Genomic DNA, 9,533 nt, shown 5'->3' with positions numbered 1-9,533 from the left:
CTTTCCGAATGCACTGTGACTATCGATTTAACCTTGTTTTTTGGGGGGTGTTTGTGGTTGACAGATAAGGTCCATTTGAAAGTAGAAGTTGCCCCTCTAGAATTACATTTCCCCTATGCCCAAACCTATATGTAATAATTAGACGTGTAAAACGATATCTGACCCTAAAACAGAGGTTGGGGCAACTCAAAGCTCACTGGAAGTTGAAGAAAGTGATCGGCTCTTGAAGTGGTAGAAACCTCATACTCTACAGTATATCTAAGAACAGGGTTCTTTTGTGAAAAATAACCCTGTTCACGCTGGGCTGAATCCTAACTTGAGATACATTATTTGCCAGCGTTGAGCACGAGTATGTTGATTGGAGATTTGTGGAACTCTCAGGTTGTGATTCCATCCTGAGAGAGTCTCACTTTTGTTTACATCCATCTATTTGCGTCGACCAAAGGAAATATATGTATTGTATCACTTTATTTTTTTGCCTTGAGAAAAGAATGCTGTATGATACTGAGGCTTTCTTCATGTTTTTCATTGTCATTCGCCAGCATTAGTCTTTAGTGGTATAATAACCAGCGGCGACCCGTCATTCAGGGCAGGTGGGGCATTTTTGGGCTTGCCTGTTTTGCATTTTATTTAGGCATTAAGACGTATCACATGTCAGTTTGCAAACAATGTAAAAAATATATATGATAAGGTTAATAAAGCTGCATACACACATGGTCTTTTTTTTGTTTTCTTCAGTAAGGCAGCTCCAAAATGCAGGTGTTTCAGCCTAGCTCAATGCTTTCTGTGGTGGAGGGGCAGCCAGCAGAAAATATGAGCATTGCGCCGTGATTGGCTCAGTGTTCTGTCATTCATGGGGACAGTACGTCATCGGCAAGTTTAAGTCCTTATTAAGGGTAGACATCCAAAATTTCAGCCCTTTGGGTCCTGCCACAGAGTAATTACAAGTGCCCTTCCAAGAAGGCTCAAGGTCGTTGTCCACAGATAAAAATGACATCGAATCACGTTAAATCTATAGTAGCTTTGATTGGACTGATCATGTCAACATCTTGCTTTCATAGTCTTAGCTAGCAGTCATCATGAATCAAGTCGATTAATCTAGTGGAAAATCCTTTTTAATCCTTGTCATATGAAGAGAAATTAAAGATAAAATGAATCCGTGCTCATTGGACATAAAGATTACACAAGTTGAGATGAGTTGTTTGGAAGGAATCAGCGGCTAACTGCAAGCATTGCAAAGCAACCACCACTTCTGTTAGGATAGCTTTATGTAGGCCCTAGCAGTTTGTGGGCACCGTTTGTTGCTGTTGTAGTGCAATTAATGTGTTGTGTAGTGGCTTTGCTAGCATGCATCACACTTTTTTTTTTTGCCCCACCAAGATTTGCATGCTAAAATCGGCACTGATGATAACTACATATAATTTTAATGTAGCACGTGTGAGTGTAAGCACATCGTTTTTGTTTTTCATCTGTAAAACTGACACACATTGTTTGGATTTGGCCATTGAGGCTGATAAAGTTTCAAACAACACACACGGGGCCAATAACAGGGGAGCCTATTCCACTGCTGTCTCCTGTGATAAATGGCTCAGGCCATCAGTGCTACTCCTCTGTCCTCCTTTCTCCTCTACTCTTTTCTCTTACTGATTTCTCTTCGGAGCCTGAGGACACAGGCACACACACACACACACACAGGGAAACACAAAGTAGATGCATTTCAGTGAATACCCACAAACAAAAAGGTTAAACACTTTAAAATGGACTACCGGAGTTGTTCACAGAACTTTACTTTTGAGTAGAGTACACTGACCCTTTTTTTATAAACATTTGGACTGTGATCCTTTGTGGCCCTGATCCAGTTTTTAGAACGGCACACTGAACGGTTCAGTGTGCCGTTCTAAAGACTGGATCAGGGCGGAGCTGAAAGGAGATTAAGTGCACCAACAGAAAAGTCAAGAGCAAAGTCCTTGCAGCTAAATGTCTTTCACGCGCTACCAGACTATGACTTCAGTATTAGAAGAGACACACTAGAAGGTGCATTCTGTGCTGTGCAGTAGGTCATGTAAAAATAACCCTACAGGGACAACAGATGACAGATTGACAGAATCAATGGGGATGTTTTGCTCTTGGCAAGTGCCTTCCATGGCTCTCTCACTATGTAGCTGCTGTCCATGGTCCTGATTGGTTATGGTTAGGTTCTGTTCATTGTATCCAGATTGATTGATTGGATGCAGTCTTGCCAGAAGATTCCGACCCTTCCTTTACCGCTTGTTTACACTGAGCTGCACTAGAGTCGGAAAGCAATCATGGTTAGATCAAGACACCGTGGAGCCAGCACGAGCTATGGGTCGGAAAACGTACCTCAACGCAGGGATGGTACAGGCAACTGTACTCCAAATTTGACCTTTATCCACACTGCTCCATCAAGATGATTGAAATACTGCAGTTTTCACCGCAAAAACATGTTACATGTTACATGTTACATGTGCATGTTCTTGAGTCTCAGCTTTTCATAGATAGCTTTTAATAGTTTGTAGCTTTAATAAGTTCTCTCATTTTTGTAAAAAAAAAAAAAAAAAGACCCTTCCCCGGGCCCCTTCCAAACAAATAGGATGTTACAGAAGTCTGTAGCTCAAACACACCGTGTTTAAAATGGGTTAAAAGTGTCATGGGTTTTATAACCACGTCTTAATAGAAATTCAATAATGATGAGACAGGAGTCAGTTCAACCATATATCTGAGACATACAAGGTCTACAACATTACAACCCCCATGATACTCTGCGGCACAGCGCCAATACACCACATCTTCTCCCCCTCCTGCTTAAATCGTCCACATTATTCACCTAGTAACAGTTCTTGACCACTCATGACTGACTGGTGGTTCTGTCAGTGTTGCTTTACTCAACAGTAACTGATCTGTGTGCTTTTCCAGATGAAGGCTGTAGGCCGTCATTTTAAATAAGAATTTGTTCTTAACTGACTTGCCCAGTTAAATAAAGGTGAAATATTTTTTTTAAATGTCCACTTCAGTCTGAACAGTGTAGGACACAGGACCAGTCTGAGAAAGGACTACAGCAGGAACCCACTTTGGTCCTTTGAGGTAGTTCCTAGCTTAGGCAGTTTCTCCAGGATTGAAAGCTCTGTCCTTCACAGCGTTTGACTTGACTCTCCTGTTGACATCTCCTTTGTGTTCTGAGGTAAGGATACTCTTGAGTTGTACTTATGTTAGGCCCTGATCTGGCTATGACATAGGGCTAGAAGCTACACTGGTTCATTTAGCAGATAAGGTTTGCTTAGAATTCCGTGGCATTTTTCTTTTATAGTATTTTATAGTATGAAGAATACAATTGAACATAGCTGAATAAAAAACAGAAAGGATATTTTCTTCAAACGACACATGCGCACTATTCTGTGTTGAGCGGTTAACAAAGAAACAGGTCCTCCTATATGCTTAATTTAGAATTGTTTAGAATTGTTCATGCAACTTTAGTTGTGATAAAAAAACGTTGCGATACGTTTTGATTTTTTTATACATTCTAAGGCTGCATGATGCGACTAATGATGATTTGAAAAAAGTAACATGAAAGGCATGAGCTCTGCTTTGTTATTTGCGCAGGCTGCACACACTTTGTCAGTCTCTCATTCACAATTTGACAAGCACTTGATAATGCCTCAAATTTAATAATAATGCCCCGATTTCCCAGCGGCATCCCCTTTGTGTGGCCGTAATGCCCCTAAAAGAATCCATGCCTTTTGCGGCCAGTGGTCATTGTGCCCTTAGGCTGAATATGATCATTATAATTCTCTTCTCCTGGCTGCATGCTCCGAAGCACCTCTCACTCACATGGCTCTCTCAGATAGTTCAATTTTTATCAGCCAATGCCCATCACCTGATTGGGTCTTTCTCACAGGCTACAAGTGAAGACCGACACATCGGGTACGCAACTGCGCGTCCTTATCCAATTCCCGAGGCACATATTGGAAGAACTGTCCACATTTACTTTTCGGCAGCCAACAAGATGAGTAGACCTAATGAACAGCAAAAGCACTAGCCTATCAACTTTTGTACTGTGGGGGATAGTATATAAGCTGCCAATGTCAATCTACTATCCCCCATAGTATAAAAGCTGACCTATTCTGTGCGAGATATTAAATATCCAAACAAGGTCTGGGAAAGTTGTGGGATGTGATATATCCCAAATGAATACAACCACTAGCATCCAAAAAACGTGTTTAAGCAATGAGGCTGACACACAACAGATCGGAACATTTAGCTTAAAATGTTCCTGGCATGAAGAACATGTATTCGCTTTCCCCTCAATGCTTCGATCCAATCAGATAATACCGGGTCATTTCTGGTGTTTCTCCGAGCTTGTTTTGAAGTGACTGATGTGTTTTCCACTTGTCTGAAGTAGAAGATGTCCACTTGGCTTGACTCCAGCTTGAGCACAGGAAGTGGTAACCTGGAGTCTATCTGAATTGCAGTGCAGCTCAGACTTGCAGTACTTGACGCTGTAGGTGTGTGCTAACAACAACAAAGCCATCGTTGCTAACCTCGGAATAAAGCATCCGTAGTAATTCAGTAACCCCAGGTAAGAACTTTGACTTTTCATTCCCGTGCATCTGCAAGTAAGCTTGGCAGAAGTCGATTTTGCTGAACATTTGACCTCCAGCTTAACCCATGAAAAAGATTGTCGATGTGTTGTAGCGGATACTGTTCAGTGGACAACACTGAGACTCCACATACAGTGCCTTGCGAAAGTATTCGGCCCCCTTGAACTTTGCGACCTTTTGCCACATTTCAGGCTTCAAACATAAAGATATAAAACTTTATTTTTTTGTGAAGAATCAACAACAAGTGGGACACAATCATGAAGTGGAACGACATTTATTGGATATTTCAAACTTTTTTAACAATTCAAAAACTGAAAAATTGGGCGTGCAAAATTATTCAGCCCCTTTACTTTCAGTGCAGCAAACTCTCTCCAGAAGTTCAGTGAGGATCTCTGAATGATCCAATGTTGACCTAAATGACTAATGATGATAAATACAATCCACCTGTGTGTAATCAAGTCTCAGTATAAATGCACCTGCACTGTGATAGTCTCAGAGGTCCGTTAAAAGCGCAGAGAGCATCATGAAGAACAAGGAACACACCAGGCAGGTCCGAGATACTGTTGTGAAGAAGTTTAAAGCCGGATTTGGATACAAAAAGATTTCCCAAGCTTTAAACATCCCAAGGAGCACTGTGCAAGCAATAATATTGAAATGGAAGGAGTATCAGACCACTGCAAATCTACCAAGACCTGGCCGTCCCTCTAAACTTTCAGCTCATACAAGGAGAAGACTGATCAGAGATGCAGCCAAGAGGCCCATGATCACTCTGGATGAACTGCAGAGATCTACAGCTGAGGTGGGAGACTCTGTCCATAGGACAACAATCAGTCGTATATTGCACAAATCTGGCCTTTATGGAAGAGTGGCAAGAAAGCCATTTCTTAAAGATATCCATAAAAAGTGTAGTTTAAAGTTTGCCACAAGCCACCTGGGAGACACACCAAACATGTGGAAGAAGGTGCTCTGGTCAGATGAAACCAAAATTGAACTTTTTGGCAACAATGCAAAACGTTATGTTTGGCGTAAAAGCAACACAGCTGAACACACCATCCCCACTGTCAAACATGGTGGTGGCAGCATCATGGTTTGGGCCTGCTTTTCTTCAGCAGGGACAGGGAAGATGGTTAAAATTGATGGGAAGATGGATGGAGCCAAATACAGGACCATTCTGGAAGAAAACCTGATGGAGTCTGCAAAAGACCTGAGACTGGGACGGAGATTTGTCTTCCAACAAGACAATGATCCAAAACATAAAGCAAAATCTACAATGGAATGGTTCAAAAATAAACATATCCAGGTGTTAGAATGGCCAAGTCAAAGTCCAGACCTGAATCCAATCGAGAATCTGTGGAAAGAACTGAAAACTGCTGTTCACAAATGCTCTCCATCCAACCTCACTGAGCTCGAGCTGTTTTGCAAGGAGGAATGGGAAAAAATGTCAGTCTCTCGATGTGCAAAACTGATAGAGACATACCCCAAGCGACTTACAGCTGTAATCGCAGCAAAAGGTGGCGCTACAAAGTATTAACTTAAGGGGGCTGAATAATTTTGCACGCCCAATTTTTCAGTTTTTGATTTGTTAAAACAGTTTGAAATATCCAATAAATGTCGTTCCACTTCATGATTGTGTCCCACTTGTTGTTGATTCTTCACAAAAAAATACAGTTTTATATCTTTATTTTTGAAGCCTGAAATGTGGCAAAAGGTCGCAAAGTTCAAGGGGGCCGAAAACTTTCGCAAGGCACTGTATCCTGATTCCACCGTCCTTCTTAAGGACTGGTACGATGGGTGTTGCCCATTCACTCACGTTGACCGGCTCCATGACTTTGTTCTTTCCTAGAGTGTCCAAGTCATCCTTGACCTTTGGTCTGATAGCATAAGGTACGGGTCGTGCTTTCAGAAACGTTGGTTTGCTGTCTGGCTTAGTGCCTAGCTTCACTGTAATGTCTTTCATACTACCCAACTCTCCATGAAAGACTCCTCCACATTTCTTTAAGATGGCAGGTAGGCTTGTCTCCACGTCTTAGTGTTCACACTGATGGCCTGTCCAGTGTGACTTTCTCCAACCACAAACGTCCCAGTAGTGGTAGATAGTCCCCTTTCGCGACGTAGAGCGTCAGCTTGTCAGTTTATTGGCAGCTTATTCAGTTTAACTGAACTGTGACATCAGTGATGCCTGTCACGGAAACAGTTTCACCTGTGTAAGTCTTTAACGCGATGTGTGTGCTGGCTGATGTGGAAGGTGTTTCATTGACTTTTTGTTGACTGTGTCTGACACCAGAAATACAGCTACCCCTGTATCAATCTCCATACGCACCGCACCGGCTGTCCCTCTAGCAAGTGAGACATAGTATCTGTGCGACTTTTGTTTCTGCAGGCTCGTTAGGAGTTTTTAACCACAGGCTCAGAAATCCATGTCCTTACAGCAACATGTACAGAGTTATTGACTTATTCCACATTTTGTTGTGTTACAGCCTGAATTCAAAATGGATTGCTGACACAGTACACACAATACCCCATAATGACAAAGTGAATTTTTTTTTAGAAATGTTTGCTTATTTATTGAAAATGAAATGCTGAAATATCTCATTTACATACACTACTGTTCAAAAGTTTGGGGTCACTTAGAAATGTCCTTGTTTTTGAAAGAAAAGCACATTTTGTTCTCCATTAAAATAACATCAAATTGATCAGAAATACAATGTAGACATTATTAATGTTGTAAATGACTATTGTAGCTGGAAATGGCAGATGTTTTTTAATGGAATATCTACATAGGTGTACAGAGGCCCATTATCAGCAACCATCACTAGTGTGTTCCAATGGCATGTTGTGTTAGCTAATACAAGTTTATCATTTTAAAAGGCTAATTGATCATTAGAAAACCCTTTTGCAATTATGTTAGCACAGCTGAAAACTGTTCTTCTGATTTAAAGAAGCAATAAAACTTCTTTAGACTAGTTGAGTATCTGGAACATCAGCATTTGTGGGTTCGATTACAGGCTCAAAATGGCCAGAAACAAAGAACTTCCTTCTGAAACTCGTCAGTCTATTCTTGTTCTGAGAAATGAAGGCTATTCCATGCGAGAAATTGCACTTACGAAGGTGGTTTGAAATATCTGATTCCATGTGCTTGCTGGTGTTCAGACTGCAGGAAAAAGAACAGATTCGAATCAGATTTGCAAAAAAATAAAGGATTTGAGTCACTTCAAATTGCCAATGTGAACAAGGCTTTAGTATCAACTATTAGTCTTGTCTTGTCATCTTGCCTCAAATTAGGAAACTTGCTAAAGGTGGACAATGAGTTCAGAGCTGGTAGCTGTTTCTATTTTTGCTAACCAATGACCTCATCTGGTAACCTGGGGTACTTACAGCTCCATTTAGTGCCAGTCCTTCGTAGCTTGTGTCATCACCAGTGTTGTGTTGTTTTGTGGTAATGCAGACAAACAGAAATCCATGAATTCATGACGTGATTATATGGGCATGTAAACATATGTAATGACTAGGGTCAGGAGTTTTTCACTGACCATGTGAACTGACCAGGAAAGACTCTGGGCCCTCACTCAATACATTTCTAGTACTATTATCAATTGCTGTACCTTTCTTTTCTCAGGTAAGTTGGTGTACACACAGCAACCTCCCAGGAGTGTAATTCCAATATGTCTCCTGCAATTCCACCTCCTAGTGAGTGAGTGACCTACGACAGTTGACAATGGGCCTCTGTGAAGGCATATCCATTGGCCCTTTGTAATTACAGCTTTAGCAATGGAAATGAATGGTGTGTAACCAGTGACAGAGGTGATGCTATTGTAATAAGACAAAGAGTTATCACCAAGTTAAAATTGCATGTGAATTGCTTCCAGTTGACGGGAGCCCAATAGGATGATCTGAATAACAGCCACACCTCCCATCCCATTAGGCAAGCAATTAGCGAGGCTGATTGTGCCACAGTGGGTTCTGACAATGTAGTAACCTGGTAGGCACAAAGCTAATGGGACTCTTCATTCCTACCACGGACCAAAGCGTTGACACTGCATGAAATATCACGTGTTGAACCCTAACCTCGAAACATTTTGGATGGTTGACATGCTTAGAAAATAAATCATCCAGTATGTATTCCCCATAAAAAGAGAGAATATTTGCGGTAACTTTACCAGAGTGATGAATAGAGGATAAAGTAGTGGCTCTCAGGGTAGGTCTTTGTATAGGGGTAACTCACTCCTTCTGCCACCAATGTAGCACCCTCTACTGTTAATTCCCACGTCAACTCAGAGACCATTTCCTACATATGTTTTCATCTTTGAATCTATACTGAACAAAAATATAAACGCAACAATGCAACATTTTCAAAGGTTTTGCTGAGTCACAGTTCATATAAGGAAATCAGTCAATTAAAAAAAATGAGGCCCTAATTTATGGATTTCACATGACTGGGCAGGAGTGTTACCATGGGTGGGCCTGGCTGCCAAGTGGGGGCCCCCATGGGTTTTTCGCACCTATGAGTTTTTCCCCACAAAAGGGCTTTAATACAGATAGAAATACTCTTCAGTGTCATTAGCTGTCCAGGTGGCTGGTCTCAGACGATCCCGCAGGTGAAGAAGCCAGATGCGGAGGTCCTTGACTGGCGTGGTTACACATGGTCTGTGGTTGTGAGGCTGGTTGGACGTACTGCCAGATTCTCTAAAATGATATTGGAGGCGCCTTATAGGAGAGAAATGAACATTAGATTCTCTGACAACGGCTCTGGTGGACATTCCTGCAGTCAGCATGAGAATTGCACTCTCCCTCAAAACTTGCAACATCTGTGCATTCGTAAGACAAAACTGCACATTTTAAAGTGGCCTTTTATTGTCCCCAGCACAAGGTGCACCTGTGTAATGATCATGCTGTTTAATCATTTTGATATGCCACCCT

This window comes from Oncorhynchus mykiss, chromosome 8 (genome assembly GCF_013265735.2).
Source record: "Oncorhynchus mykiss isolate Arlee chromosome 8, USDA_OmykA_1.1, whole genome shotgun sequence".
Classification (NCBI taxonomy): domain Eukaryota; kingdom Metazoa; phylum Chordata; class Actinopteri; order Salmoniformes; family Salmonidae; genus Oncorhynchus; species Oncorhynchus mykiss.
The sequence above is the reverse complement of the archived record's forward strand: the minus strand, read 5'-3'. Positions refer to the sequence as shown.